The following is a 14,483-nucleotide window of genomic DNA, read 5'->3' as shown; positions in this document are numbered from 1 at the left end:
AGGTGTAGGTGAGGAGTCTTTGCTTCATAAAAACTAGAGGGAGGAGGACCCCAGGCCTACCTCTGGTCAGGGGCGGGGGGGGGGGTGGTCAGCCAGCCAGGCATTCCCATGCTGTGTCTCCTCCCTGCCTCAGCTCCCCACCTCAGAATTTCAGCAGAGGTTACCGTGTCCAAACCCTGCCTTTTACAGATGCAAACCCAGAGAAGGGACGTCTCAGTTAATGCCCCCCAGCTGGCTGGTGGCAGAGTAGGGCAGCTCCAAACTCCTGATTCCCCAGCTGGTGTTCCCCCACATCCATCAGAAGAGTTTTTGTTGTTGTTGTTGTTGTTTTAATGTTCATTTATTATTGAGAGACAGAGCATGAGCATGGGAGGGGCAGAGAGAGAGGGAGACACAGAATCCAAAGCAGGCTCCAGGCTCCGAGCTGTCAGCACAGAGAGCCTGATGTGGGGCTCCAACTCGCGAACCGCGAGAAATTAACCTGAGCTGAAGTCGAACGCTTAACCGACTGAGCCACCCAGGCGCCGCAGAGTTTTTAAGGTCAGCTGTCCTGAAATCCAGGTGCTCTTCTTAGGTGATTTCCTCCCACTCTGGTTCAGCTCTGGGAAGCAGTGTTGCAGGGACTGAGACAGAGGGACTTGGTGTGGGACAAGTGGCTTCACAGTAGAAGCTTCAGTTAGCAAGCTGGGGGCAAAATAATGATGCCAAGAAATCCCAAAGCCAGAGCTGGGGATAGGAGGGGCGAAGACGGAGGGCCGAGGGTGATCCTAACTTTTGGAGACTGGGGCAGAGGTGGGGATAGGGTCCAGACTTTGTCTGGTGTGTGCCCAGAAAAGCTTCCTAGAAGCATCTGTAGGGCCCTGCCATCATCATGTGGTGAACCTGTGAGCTACACAACCTCCCAGACTTTGGGGCTGGCAGGCTTAGAACTTGGATGGGGGAAGCCTCTGAGGAGACCCTGAGGGAAGGTTTCGTCTAGCGAGAATCCCACCCAATAGCGCTACAAGGAGTTGCCGTGATCTACTTTGAATGGAAGCAAGTGGAAATGCTCTGCATAAGCAAGATGAGTCATATTAAGTTGTACAGCATTTGTCTTGTGCCCTGTAGTTCAAAGCATCCTCCCAAACATCAGCTTCCTTAAGTCTCCACACCATCTCATGCAGCATGTGGAGTATCCATTTCTACAGAAGCCCGGACACATGACTAGTCAGACGTAAGCCAAGACTTGAACCCAATGTTTTCTGATGCCAGGTTCCTTGCTTAGGTGAGCCCTCACCGCACAAATCTCTCCAGGCTCCTCGGCCAGGCTGTTGGGTCCCAAACCCAATTAGGGGGCTTCCTGGACTTTCAAGGTCAGTTCTGGAATTCACAAGAGCCCACACGACTCTGTGGTCAAGGTCCCAGCAGGGTGCTGACGTCTGGCTGGTTTCTCCTCTGTGACCTGTTGAAGGTCACTGACTCTAAGATTCTCAGGTGATTCTCAGGGTTGGAGATCTGGTGATTTGGCTTGTGGCTCCAGTTTCTGAGGCCACTCCTCATGTTGGAGATGGTGGAACCACAACCTGAAGGAACCTGCATTCTTAATTCTTACTGTGGACTGAACCCCACCCCCCACCCATCCTAATCCACCATACGTTGGTATTAGGAGGTGGGACATTTGGGAGGTGATTGGATCATGAGGGTGGAGCCCTCACCAATGGGCTTAGTGCCCTTATAAAAGAGTCCCAGAGAGATCTCTAGTCTCTACCCGCCATGTGAGGACACAGCCGTCTAGGAACCAGGAAGTGGGCTCTCACCAGCCACCACACCAGATCTGCTGGCATCCTGATGTTGACTTTCCCTACCTCCGGGACTGTGGGAAAGAGATATTTGTTGTTTGTATGCTTCCCATTCTGCGGTTGTTAGAGCAGCCCCTCGATCACGTGGCCCAGGGAATCCCTCTAACTGCCCGGATCTGCGATAAACCAAGCTCTGAGCAAGGAAGAAACACTACTTGCATAAAGTGAATGAGATGTCTGGGTTTACTTATTACTGCACCACAGCCTGTCCTACCCTCACTAACATGGAAATTTGCTCCTGGAAATGGGGTGAAGACCTGAAATAGTCCTGGCTGGGTGGTGGGCAGTAAGGAAACACAGTGCTGGATCCGTTTTATGGCCTGATGAAATATTGGGTAAAACTATCCTCTACAGTGACACTGAAGACAGACCCTTATACTGCTGTATTTTCATTTCTAAAAATAAAACCTGCCAACCCAGAAAACCCTCCCTACAAATGTCAAAAAGGAATAGTTCTGGTTTTGAGTAAGCATGAGCTCAGACTGGCCTGTGTCCCAGGTGACCTGCTATTTAAAAAATAAAATTATTAAGACAGAAAAGAAATCCCACCATTTAAAAAAAAAAAAAAGATTTTATTTTTAATTAAAAAACAAACAAACAACCACGATGTGGGGCCTGAACTTACAAATCGAGGGTCACATGCTCTACTGACTGAGCCAGCCAGGCACCCTCCCCATCCTGCTTCCCTATAAGCCAAGCAGACACAACCCCTGTTTGCATGTTCCCAGGTATGAGCACTTGTTGGGTGAGGAGACTCAACAGTCCTGCTCACTCTACGTGCTTTCAGAGTTCACTCTGCATTCCCCTGGTCATTGGGGTGGCCATCTGTGCGAGTTAATGGCCTCTATCTGGGAAAAAAAAAGAAAGAAAGAAAAGAAAATTCTTGTACCTCTACGACGAGCAGGTAGTTGAGATGTCTCAGCTAGATTCCCACAGTGACAGGGCGATGGGGCATTGTCTTCCTTGATGTTGACATTGAAAAGAGATGGTTCCCAGGCCCTGCTGAAAAATATTCCTGGGTTTTAATTCTGATAAGAGGCTTATTTAACCTCCAATAAGATTTGCATGCGTATCAAAAGGACAGAGGAATTCTTTCTATCTTTATTTTATTATTTTTTAAAAAGTCTTATTTATTTAAGTGATCTCTACACCCAACACGGGGCTCAAACCCACAACCCTGAGGTCAAGAATCACACACTCTTCCAACGGAGTCAGCCAGGCACCACAGGAATTCTTTACAAATACAAGTTTTCTCTCTGAAATGTTCTAAGAAAAAGGAGGAGAAAAGATCTCATTCCTTTTGGAAAGGAAATTCAACCTTATTTTTATTTACCCTTTTGTTACTATTTTATTGTAATAGCATAATTTCTAATGATCTCCATTTCTGTTTCTCTTGGCATTTTGCAGCCACTGAAATATTCAGCGATTGTGTGGGGAAATGTGAAGCAAAGTAATTATCAGAATCACGTTGGGATAAATTAGAAAATTCAGTACAATATGGACTTGGGGAAGAAGAGTCTTTAAATGTGTGTACCAACGATATGCTTAATTTACTTAAAGCAAATATTTGATTATGTAAGGGAGGAAAAAATATCTTTTTGTTTTACTTGTTAAAAACAACAGGCCCTAAATGGAATTGCTTATACTAAGCCCATGTCAACAGAGACTTAACTTAGAGTTTCGGCTCTTCTAGAAATCAGACCTTACTGATAGACCCTTGGCAATCTCCTAAAGGAAAGTGACCTTGTAATAAGCAACTTGCTTTTCTGCCTGGTAGAACTTTCTTGTTCCTGCTCCCTTCTGCTTATAAAAGTCTTCTGTTTCATACAGCTCTGTGGAGCTCCTTCCTATCTGCTAGATTAGATGCTACCCGATTGAATCATTAAACAAATATTATGATAATAATAAGAATTTCACTAGAAAAGCTCTTTTCTTAAAAAAAAAGAAAAGCAAGCTCTTTTCTATTGAGCTCAATATCAACGTCAGTGATTCCAGAAAACTTGTTTCAAGTCCTTGTGGGAACCCCAGTCCTTTCCTCCTGAGATGCTGACTTCACATCAGAAGACTGAATCCAACTGGATTTTTCTTTCAGTTTGATAACCATATCAAAACATGTAAAAGGGTCCCTCCCAGTGTGGTGACAGGCATCTTTCCTCTAGAATACCATTTATTTATTTATTTATTTACTTATTTATGTGCTTATTTATTTATATTATAGAGAGAGTGTGCATGTGAGTGGGGAGAGGGGCAGAGGGGAGAGAGAATCTTAAGCAGGCCCCATGCTCCACGCAGAGCCCGATGTGGGGCTCGATCCCACACCCCTGGGATCATGTCCTGAGCCAAAATCAAGAGTTGGCCACTCAACTGACCAAGGCACCTAGGCACCCCTCCTCTGGAACACCTTTATGTACATGAAATCCCCCCAGCAGAGGATGGCAGGCCTCCTCCGATGTCCTCCAATGGGCCCTTCCAGGTCCTTATGATTTTAGGTCTCACAGCCCTTTTAAGTATTGAACATGATTATGAGAGGATTCACCAAATTGGGCACAGACCCAAATTCATCAGCCTATCAAACTGAAGTTCATAAGTTCAAAGGGAGAGACACCATACTTTCTGAGGGGGTGCTATAGGCCATTTTCACCTATAGACATCTTTTTTTTTTTTTAATATTTATTTTTAGAGAGAGAGAGAGAGTGGGAGAGCACGAACAGGGGAGGGGCAGAAAGAGAGCAGAGCCTGCTGCGGGGCTCAATCCCACGAACCGTGAGATCATGACCTGAGCCAAAAGCAAGAGTCAAACGCTCGACCGACGGAGCCACCCAGGCATCCCCTCACCTATAGACTTCTAAATGAAGTTTTCAGTGTTGGATTCATCCACTCCACTTGTCTTCAGGGCTGAGGGGACAGGGCAGATCCCAGCATGATTTGCACGCCTCCTGAATGACAGCGGACATCAGGTCACCTGCAAATCCTGCAGACATAACAAGACAAAGATCTCTTACTTTCCACAGGTGTCAATTCTATGGAATTGAACTGCCACCAAGTGTCTCCTGTGCTCACCTTGGCAGTGGCCCGAAAAGAATTCTGCTGACACACAGCACGTCTCTGATACATTTTGGATAAGGTCACCTGTTTGGTCGTCATTGGTAAGAGTCTAGTGCCTTTAAAATTCCTCTCAGATGTTTGACTCAGATGATTTCGTTGATGACACATTACTGGTCTGATCGTGCACCTGCAGTGCTTCTGCACTTAAAAGACGGTCCAGGACATACACAGAAGTCAAATGATCCAAAGAAAGGCTTGAGCTCTTTGCATAAGTGTGGCTGCTACCACCAAGGCGTGGAGGCATCCAGAAGAACTGAGAAATAATGCTATCGGTCTAGAGTCAAATGCCAGATTCAGAGCTCAATTCTGCCAGCAGTCAGTGTCTTTGTTTCCATGGTAAATCACGTGGAAAGCTTTTTCAAAATTTGGAATCCTCACAGCGTGGGGAGAGACCGTGACCAATTTCAATGGTTCAAAAACTTCCTGCGGATTCTAGGGATCCGACACAAGGGTCTAGAGTATTATCAGTCGGTTGGTCTATCAGAGGATTTGCCCGCTCTTGAAAAAGCTGGAATCCACCGTGGGGAATATGTCACTTGTCCCCCAAATTGTTGCTTTGTTGTTGTTGTTGTTGACTATTTCATCTGAGAAATTGGCTAACTCCGGCATTCTAACACTTTGTGGACTTCCACGACAAATTCCCTAAATATGTGACCCCAGTTTGGCAATATTGCAGTTTGTCTAGTGAGGCCGTATGTCCCCGCCAGGTGAGGAATGGCGAGAAGCCAAAGTATCACTTCTGTGTTACACTTCAGTTTCTGAAGCTACCAGCAAATCATCCCCATACCGAATAATTATAGATCGCTCGGCGAGACAGATTTCCCTAAACGGGCTAGACAAAACAGTAGGAGTCCCCCAAATCCTGAGGAACATTTTGCTCTGAACACTGGACTCCTTCAAAGGTAAAAGCAAATGGGAATTGGAACTCATTAGCTAGAGGAACAGAAGAAGAAAAAAAAAAACACAGCAGAATGTAGAGAAAAACTGTAGGCGACAGAATCAAAGTCAGAAAAGTTGCAGGGGGACCATGGAGCTTAATGAAACGACAAACTCATTCACCTCTCTCAGATCTGGTACAAAGCCCTACAGGGGCCAACCCTCTATCTCAAGGTCACCTTCCCTCCTTGCTGGAGGTATGGGAATATGACAGAGTGAGTGTCCCTTTGAAAAAATGATGGCTTGTTTTCTGATTTTTTTCAATAACGTGTTTGATTTTCTCCAGCTGAGCCCTTGACGAAGGATCTGGTTTTCCACATGGCCCTGGCTTACCTTTTCGGTAAGGTATTTTTATCAGTTCTATATCCCCAGTTAAACCAGGATACTAAATCCCAAAGCCCCAGAGTGGTGCATGGATCTGTCTCAGCTGGGTGCTTTTCCAGCATGGTCTGCGACTGCCACTCTGCGATTCCCCCTTTCTTTCAGGAGGCACAGGGTCGCCGGGTCAGCCTTTTGTCCAGGGAGGTCCACAAACACTCCATTGGAGCACAGAATACGGTAGGTTCTCACGTGCACAGCAAGCATGTCCCCTGCGGATTTACTCGGGAATCAGGAGAGAGTAAGAATGCTGTTCCTCAGCCAGGGAGGGAACCACAGAGAAAGAGGAACCGTTGAGAACTCTTGCTTTTGGGTGGAGTCTTTTAAAAAATAGTAATTAGGTCAACATTGTTTACAGCATTGCTAAACCTTCTGTGTCCCTACCGATTTTATCTACAGTTGTCAACTACTGAGAGAGGGATGTGAACTTTTCTAACTATAATGGTGGATTATTTGTAAATATATTCTAAATAGGATGCGCATAAATGGTGGTCTACTTCCCCTGGCAATTCTATCAGTTTCTGCCTCATGCATTTCGAAGTCCTGTTATTTAAGTGCGTGCATATTCAGGAATGTCCTGTCCTCCCCTGAATGCAGCATATTATGAAATGTTTCCCTATCACCCTGCTAATAGTCCTTTTGCGGTCTTCTCTGTCTGATACTGATACAGCTACTTCACGTGTGTATTATGGAGTGCTTGGCTGGTATATCTCTTTCATTCTCGCACTTTTAACCAGCCGTGTTTTTATATTTAAAGCGTGGTTCTTATAGAGGGCATATTTTGGGTCTTGCTTTTTTACCCAGTCTGATAATACCTGCCTTTTGTTTGCAGTCTTTAGGCCATTTACATTTAAAGTAATTATTAATCGGACATGCCTTGATGTGGTTTTCTTTATGTTTCCTTGTGCTTCAGGTTCACTGAACCTCGATCTGTTGGTTTCTGTCAAATTCAGAATATTTCAGGACATTATTCTTTGAAGTTTTTCCTGCCTCTTCTCATTCTGGGACTTCAGTGACATGAACGCTGGACCATTTGCTATTGTCCGACAAGTCCTTGATGTTCTTTTCTCCCGTCTCTGTATTTGCCTTCTCTGATCTTTACTCTCTAATATCCACTCTGCTGTAAATCCCATCTAGTCTTTCTTTTTAAAGTATCTTCTTTTTCACTCCTGATCCTCTGCATTCTTGAGTACACAGAGGATATTTATAACTGTTTCTGTGTCTTTGTCTATTAATTGCCTCATCTCTGCCACTTAGCGATCTGCTTCTCCTGATAGATTTTCCCCTTGATTATGGGTAATATCTTCCTGCTTCTTTCCATGCCTATTGATTTTTTTCTGAAAAAGAAAAATTAAATACTGGTAAAATATATATAACACAAAATTTACCATCGTAACTGTCTTCTAAGTGTGCCGTTCAGTGTGCTAGTCAATGTGTTAACTACATTCACATTACTGTGTGACCATCACTGCCAGACTCCAAACTTGCAAAGCTGAAACCCTGTCTCCCTGAAAAAATAATGTCCTTCCCCCCTCCCCCCCCCCCAGCCCTGACGGCCACCACTCTACTTTCTGTCTCTATGAGTCTGAGTACTTTGGGGACCTCATATGATTGGAATCATGCAATATTTGTCCTCTTGTGATTTGCTTATTTCATTTAGCATAACGTCTTTAAGGTTCATCCACATTGTAGCCTGTGACAGGATTTTTCCCCTTTCTGAGTCAGGCCTACTGATATTTATTTATTTATATTTGAGAGAGAGAGAGAGAGAGAGAAAACACAAGTGAAGCAGGGGGTGGGGGGAGTAGAGAAAGAATCTCAAGCAGAGTCCACACTCAGTGCAGAGCCCTACACAGGGCTTGATCCCACGACCCCGAGATCATGACTTAAGCTGAAATCAAGAGCTCGCCACTTAACTGACTGAGCCACTGAGGCGCCCCACGCCTGCTGATTTTTTAAAAAAAAATTTTTAACGTTTATTTATTTTTCAGAGAGTGTAAGCAGAGGAGGGACAGAGAGAGAGAGATACAGAATCTGAAGCAGGCTCCAGGCTCTGAGCTGTCAGCACAGAGCCTGACACGGGGCTTGAACCCATGAGCTGTGAGATCATGACCTGAGCCGAAGTTGGTGCTGAACCAACTGAACCACCCAGGCACCCCAAGGCCTACTGATTTTTAATCGAATGCTAGACCTTGTGAGGTCCCATTGTTAGGTCCCAAATGTTGTTGAATTTCCTTTAAAGAGTGTGGGATTTTCTTCTAACAAACAGCTTGAAAGGATCAAATGGATCTCTAGTAGCTTAGCTGTTTTCCAGAACAAAGTACAGCAGTCTTTCGAGAAAGACAATATCTAGTCTCATGTACTACAAGGCCTCTTTCCATGCTGGATTTTATCCCAGCCCTGCGTGAGTGCCAATGACTATTCAGTCTACAAGTTCCAAATCAGATTTCTGGGGAAAAAAAAAAAAAAGAAAAAAGCTTCCTTAGGGGCACTAAGCAAAAGGCCAATTAAAAAAATTTTTTTAATGTTTATTTATATTTGAGACAGAGCGCAAGTGGGGGAGGGGCAAAGAGAGAGGGAGACAGAATCTGAAGCTGGCTCCAGGCCCTGAGCTGTCAGCACAGAGCCTGAAGCGGGGCTCCAACTCATGACCCATGAGATCATGACGTGACCCCAAAGTCGGACACTTAACCTACTGAACCACTCAGGTGCCACTCAAAGGCCAATTTTAAATATTGTATTGGTATCCATGAAGACTCAAGACGCCATAAATCTAGAAACGCAGTCCTAATTGGCTCATTCCTATTATAAGAAATGATATTTATCCTCCTAATATAATATAAACTTCACTAGGATATTACTTCTCATATGGACATCAGGCTTATACTTGTCTACCACATTCTAATTTATTCTGTGTAACCTGAGTAATTGTTAGAGGTATCCAGATATTTAAAACCACCACCCCTCTAGTCAATCATGCGTCCTAAAAGGGACATCCAGAAATTCCTAAAACGAAAGAAACACAAATTATTCTTAAAAACTTCCAGAAGGGATCATCGGTTCTCATTTCCTGCACACTCCCCAAAATACAACGCCCACAAAGGGAGCGGAACAACTAGAAAAGGTGTTCACACTTTTCTCTAACCTTCACAAAAGTCATAAAAGATGACACTTCTGTTCTGAAGGCCCAACAAACCAGTCTAACTGCATTAGCTAAAGTAGCCATGGCAATCCTATAAGCTTCGATTTGCTCTTAGCTAGTCAAGGGGAGCTAACGCTAAAGCACATCTTGTTACACCTATGTAAGTGCTATGGGGCAAGTAGAAAGGTCCGTGACTGGCTAAAGGAAAAGACCTGACTCTCTAAAACAGACCCACTAGATTGTGGGACCTATTGGCTTTGAGACCTATTACAGGCGTTAATAGTCATTTTGTTTGTGTTAATTGCCTATTTTACTGTCGATTTATATGTCCTGTCCAGAGTTGTGATTTTTTTTTATTAAAAAAAAGTTTTTTAATGTTTATTTATTTTTGAGAGAGAGAGAGAGAGACAGAGCGTGAGTCGGGGAGGGGCAGAGAGAGAGGGAGACGCAGAAGCGGAAGCAGGCTCCAGGCTCTGAGCTGTCAGCACAGAGCCCGACACGGGGCTCGAACCCATGAGCTGTGAGATCATGACCTGAGCTGAAGTCGGACGCTTAAGCGACTGAGCCACCCAGGCGCCCCTGTCCTGTCCAGAGTTTTAAATGCTACTGCGCGGTCACTGTCACATCAGGTCCTACCACAGAGAGAAAAACAGAGATTGACCTTGGGTCAACTATGGAGTATGTTCGATGCACGGGCTTTTGATCTTAATCAACAACATCTTGACAAGAGTGAAAATCTAGACATCATGAATTCATGTCCTGGAGCCTGACGTCATCTGTCCTTGGCCAAAAGAGAAACTGAGAGGGGAAAAGCAGCCCCTGACATCTGGAACTGATCTAACAGTTGTAGCGAGATCTCAGCATGATCATGAGCCCGTCTGAGGCTCACAGCCAGGCCATTTTGTTCTGTTGGATGTAAGGACCTTCATAGACTTACCAGCCTCAGAGGTTACTCTGAGACCAGGGGTAAAAATGAAACAAAACAAAGCCGCTTCATAATTTCATCTAAGAACAGATGCAAATAAGGCCACCGACCATCCCACGAAGTGCCCAATGATAAAGCTGTCACCGGCTTTCTAATAGCACTCCATCTGGACCAAATCCATGGCTTCCTTGAACCCTTCACCAAATGACCCACCCAACGCCCAAATCCTGTAACAGGTTGGTTTTTTTTGCCTAGCACAGGGGCTGTGGAGCGGGCGTGGCCAGGGTTGTAGCTGGGCCACTTAACCGCTGTGTGCCCGTGTCCCATACACTGTTGCTCTCCCTGTCTCAGTTTCCCCAGATGCAAAAAAAAAAAAAAAACCTAGGAGCATTCTCTTTCAAAGGGAGCTGGCCACAAACAGGGACTGTTTACCATTCTTAATTGTTACTATCGTAAATCATCCCAACCACAGCTCAAGATCTGGGCTCCAGAGATGCAGATCTTCCCAGGAGGCCAAACTAATTTGGGCCTTGTAAGAGGACTGCAGCCGGCCAGGAGCATGCCTGTCTGCACTCAGCCCTGCCCACTGCCCCTCTGGTCCTTACCACTTCTTCCCTGGCATGAGCTGGGCGGAGTGGGTCAGATGGGAGCTGGGTCCAGGCGGTGGGGGTAGGGCAGGCTGTGCTGGCCACAGTCTTCAAGGGTTTAGGCACAGCACCTCACCAGGCAGGGCCCCAAGTGTCACAGCCAGTACTGCGGCTCCTTAAGCCATCCAAGTGGGCCAGGCTGGCTCAGGGCAGGCTCATTCTCCAGGTGAAGCAGAAAGGCTCACAGACCTATTTCCCCTCCATCTCCTGTAGAACTCAGCCAGCCTCCCCCGCTCCCCTCACACCTACCATGGACGGAAGCATTGCCGTTAGCTTTAATGTCTATATAGCCAACTCCTTCCGGAATCTAGAGATTATCCTCTAATTCCACAAGGGTGTGGCTTTTTTTTATTATTTATTTATTTTTAATCTTTATTTATTTTTGAGAGAGAGACAGAGCACGAGCAGGGGAGGGGCAGAGAGAGAGGGAGACACAGAATCCGAAGCAGGCTCCAGGCCCTGAGCCGTCAGCACAGGGCCTGACGCGGGGCTGGAACTCATGAACCGTGAGATCGTGACCTGAGCCCAAGTCGGACGCCCAACCGACTGAGCCACCCAGGCGCCCAAGGGTGCGGCTTTTTTAAAGAAAGAGGTGGTCAGACCTCACCTTCTACTGAGGGCTGAGCCCTGTCTGTAACCCACCCTCCCTCAGCAGAAGAGAGGGGATTGCAGCAGACATCTCCTCCCAGCCCAGCCCTGTATCCTTTCCCCACGACGCAGCAATGGATTGCGAGTTGCAATTCACGCAGCGCCCTTTAACATTTCTTTTTCAGTTAAAAAATCTATTTATTTTTGTGGTGGTAAGATCCACATAACATAAGCTTGACCATTTTAACTCTCAGTGTACAATTCTGTGGCATTGAGTACATTCACGTTCTCGTGCAGACATCACCGCCATCCATCTCCAGGACTTTTCTCATGATCTCGCACAGAAACTTCAGACCCATTAAATCATATCTTCCCATCCCTCCCTCTCCCCCAGCCCCTGGTGACCACCACCCTCCCTTCTGTCTCTATGAATCTGATTATTCTAGGTACTCATATAAGTGGAATCAGACAGTATTCATTCTTTTGTGTCTGGCTTATTTCACTTAGCATAATGTTCTCAAGGGTCATCCCTGTCCTACCACGTGTCAAAATCAAATTCCTGTTTATGGCCTAATAATATTCCATTGTCGGGGCGCCTGGGTGGCTCAGTCGGTTAAGCGTCTGACTTCAGGTCAGGTCACGATCTCGCGGTTCGTGTGTTCAAGCCCCGCATCAGGCTCTGTGCTGACGGCTCGGAGCCTGGAGCCTGCTTCGGATTCTGTGTCTCCCTCTCCCTCTGCCCCTCCCCCGGTCACACTCTGTCTCTAAAATAAATAAACATTGAAAAAATTAAAAGGAAAAACTATCCTATGATCTAGAAACCATTATTTAAATAAATAAATAAATAAATAAATAAATAAATAAATAAATAAATGTGTGTATATATATATATATATATGCATATATATATATATAAAGAGCTGGGGTACATGATTATTATATATGGGTATATATACCCAATATATATATTGGGTTCATGATATTATATATATATATATATGTATATATATATACATATATATATATACACATATATATACATATATGTATATATATGTGTGTGTGTGTATATATATGTGTATATATATATATATATATATATATATATATATATATATATATATAAAGCTTGGGTACATGATTGATTCCAGAAAGTGAAGTCTCTGTGAAAAACTGCTTAGAAATGCATGGTGCATGTCACCAACTGACGCATGTTGACATTGGAATAATAGGCCAGCGTGTGTGATTTATTCCTTGGCGGGACATCCCTGTAAAAGAGCGTGTTTATGCACATGCTCCTTTCCAGAAGTGGAAACTTTGCAGAACAGAGCTGGGGGCCTGAATATTTAGTATACGACGTCTGCCTGATGCATTCTGTGGAGCCCTGTGTGGTACATTTGCTCCGGACCTCGTGCCATACGTTGAAACTCTTCACACAAGTACGACAGGTGGTGACTGACCTGGTACATAGACGTCCGTGTGAAAGGATGCGTGTGACACGGTGTGCGTGTGTACTCATTTCTTTATCGCCACATATTGAGACTCTGTTCGTCAGAGCTCTGTGCGTGACCGATTCAGTACAGCGATGACTGAATCGCTGTGTTCAGTTCTCTGTCACGCATGTCCCTTGCTGACATCTGTTGAAACTCTGTCCTGTCAGAACTAGGTGCACGTTTTCTTTGTCGTGGTGAAGTCTCTGGGAACCATTATGATTAAGAATTGGTGCATCATGGCCCTTTCATGAGGATGGAACTGAAAGAGAAGGAGGAAGCCCTTGCCCTTCCCAAAGCCAAAGCCCGCAAAGGCTTTGAAAGCCGAGAAAGCTGTGCTGAAAGGTGTCCAAAGTCCCGTACGAGAAAGAAGATCCGCATCCACATTCCGAAGGCAGCCCAGATAGCCTCCAAAGAGCACCCCAGGAGAAAGAAGCTTGACCGCTATGCCATCACCAAGTTCCCCCTGACTTCCGCGTCAGCCATGAAGAAAACACAAAAACACAGCACACTTGTGTTCATTGTGGACGTCCAGGGCGACAAGCACCAGATCAAACAGGCTACGAAGAAGTTCTAGGACGCTGACGTGGCCAAGGTCAACACGCTGATCAGGCCCAATGGAGAGAAGAAGGCATATGTTCGGCTGACTCCTGACTATGATGCTTTGGACGTTGCCAGCAAAATTGGGATCATCTGAGCTAAGCCCAGCTGGCTAAATCTAAATATAAATTTTTCAACATATAAAAAAAGAATTTATGCATCATTTACTCCTCTTTAGTGACGTTAGCACATGGTTGTGTGTGCACTCTGTTTTTAGTGATCAGTGTTGGCACTCTGTGTTTGAAGGACTAGGTGCATGAATCATTAAATATAGTGATATCCACCGTGTTTAACGTTGTGTGACTCGTGTATTTTGTCGTTTGCGACATGTGTCGAAACTCAGTGTTTTTCTAAAAAATTTTAAATGTTTTTTATTTATTTTTGAGAGAGAGAGAGAGACGGAGTGCAGTGGGGGAGGGGCAGAGAGAGAGGGAGACACGGAATCCGAAGCAGGCTTCGGGCTCCGAGCGGTCAGCACAGAACCGGACGCGGGGCTTGAACCCATGAGCTGTGAGATCATGACCTAAGCCAAAGTTGGATGCTTAACCAACTGAGCCACCCAGGCGCCCTGAGACTCCACGTTTGAAAGAGCTCTGGGAGAGGTTGAGTCAGTGCAGTGACATCTCTGTGAATTTCTGGTTAGCAGGTGCTCTTTCCTCTCTTATTGGTATGCGTGGAAACCAACCCACTGGAGCTGGGTGCATAGTTGACTCAGAACAGCGATGTCGTGGAGAAATGTTTAGCATATGGGCTCTTTGGCTTAGTGCCATGGATTGAAACCTGTGTCTCACAAGCCCCCTCTGGAATAAAGTCAGCCTAACGACCTCTCTTCTA

General features: G+C 45.3%; 1 long non-coding RNA gene across 4 annotated transcripts in view; it reads right to left on the bottom strand.

The window, feature by feature from the left end:
• Positions 1–2,395: 2,395 nt before the first annotated feature.
• The window catches only part of LOC147574068 (uncharacterized), a 69,877-nt gene continuing 57,789 nt past the window's right edge, over positions 2,396–14,483 (bottom strand). Inside the window, exons 2-4 of one of the 4 annotated variants that reach the window (XR_015243894.1) lie at positions 4,899–7,594; positions 2,728–4,800; positions 2,396–2,686 (exon numbers count right to left, since the gene is read on the bottom strand). This is a non-coding gene — a long non-coding RNA (uncharacterized LOC147574068). Of the gene's footprint in view, positions 2,687–2,727; positions 7,595–14,483 lie in introns of all 4 variants that reach the window. The other 3 variants (XR_015243896.1, XR_015243895.1, XR_015243893.1) reach the window with 3 other exon arrangements.

Source organism: Puma concolor, chromosome E1 (assembly GCF_028749965.1).
Source record: "Puma concolor isolate L17-30 chromosome E1, mPumCon1.1.hap2, whole genome shotgun sequence".
Taxonomy (NCBI): domain Eukaryota; kingdom Metazoa; phylum Chordata; class Mammalia; order Carnivora; family Felidae; genus Puma; species Puma concolor.
The sequence above is the reverse complement of the archived record's forward strand: the minus strand, read 5'-3'. Positions and strand labels throughout refer to the sequence as shown.